Below are 1,738 nucleotides of genomic sequence, written 5' to 3' on the forward strand. Positions count from 1 at the left end.
TTTAGCAAGAAAATAATAAGTCTTTTTAATCTTATTTTTAAGAGTTTGAAAAACTACTTTTAAAGTTAGATTAATTCTTAGATTTAGATACTTCTAAAAAAGCCTCTTTAGAGATAATAATTAATAAGGATTTATATAAATAAATCATCTTTATAGAAACCTAATAAATAACTTATAATAAATATAAGAAATTATTATTAAAAGTTAGTAAAAAAATCTAGAGATTAAAGAAACGTCCAAGTAAGGCTCCGTCTTTCCCTGACAAGTGTTGGCCATACGACGACAACGAAAGTATTAATTAGTGAAAAGAAATACGTAAAGTAAGTAGCAAATAATAAGCTTCAAAAAAGAAAAAACTAAGGACTCTATATATAATGCGGAACAAATAGACATTTTATCTCTTAGTACTTGTTTCTTTTAGTATAATGTCCTAAAGGATAGGAAACAAGGCAACAACTAGTACAGAAAGTATTAGTTGCTATTGCCTTATTACTTAAGGAAGAGGAAGGAAAGGAGGTAGTCAAGTTAGAAAATAAGTAGCCCTTGTAAGAAAGCGCAAGTAAGGGCTAAAGAATAGGGCAATAAAAAGAGAATAGCATTTATTTAAAACGAAAATAACTAAACTATTCTTACTAATACTAGTAATAATTAATTAAGTTTTTCCTGCTTAAGTATTAGTAGATTCAGAATATAAAACTTATAGACTAATTAACTAATATTATGCCCTTTATTGCAACTTATAACATATGCCTATTACCCCTTATATAATAAATAGTATAAAAAGGGAATTAGATAAAGACTAGCAACTTACAAAAGTTGCTAAAATAAAAATAAATATAAGAGGACATAAACAGAGTCTCTTCTATTATATAATACCTAGATTAAAAGGCTATAAGATAATTCTTAGTTACCTATAAATGGAATTTAAGAAAGCAGACCTGTAAGCTAGTAAGAACAAACTGCTTTTTAAAGAAACTAGATTAGTTGTAAAGTAGGAAAAGGACTTACTATAAGCGAATTACTAGCTAGTAAGTACAGCAGCTTTTGATCTTCTTGCAAAATTATAAAAACATAAAAAAGTATAAGTCTTTGCTGCTAGTCTAGCGAATATTAATAAAGCGCTTATTAAGAAAAAGAAAATAGACCTACAGACTAAGTTACCAAGTTAAATTAATTAAGACAAGTACCTAGATCTGTTTAGCGTAAAGAAAGCAAATCAACTATCTCCTTATTAGCCTAGTATTAACTACAAAATCAAGCTAGAAAAGGATAAGGATAAACAGACATTAAAAGTACTATAAGGCCTATTATATAACATGTCTAAAGACGAATTATTAGTTCTATAAAAAGATACTAAATAACTTACTAAATAAGGGATTTATTTATATATCTAATTCGCTAACAGTAGTACCTATCCTCTTTGTAAAGAAACTAAGAGGCAGACTACGTTTCTGCTACAACTATTAAGCCCTTAATTGTCTAACTAGAAAGGACTATTACTTATTATTATTAATCTAGGAAACCCTAAACCGAATTAGCAGAGCCTGTTAGTTTATTAAACTTAATATTATAATAGCCTTTTATAAAATTCGGATAGCTAAAGGAGACAAATAAATAATAGTCTTCTAAATACATTTTAAGTTATATAAATAGATAATAACTCCCTTTAGTCTAGCGAATACTTTAAGTATTTTTTAATAATATATTAATTAGGTGTTAAGAGAATACTTAAATAAAT

Source organism: Endocarpon pusillum (genome assembly GCF_000464535.1).
Source record: "Endocarpon pusillum Z07020 unplaced genomic scaffold C713767, whole genome shotgun sequence".
NCBI lineage: Eukaryota > Fungi > Ascomycota > Eurotiomycetes > Verrucariales > Verrucariaceae > Endocarpon > Endocarpon pusillum.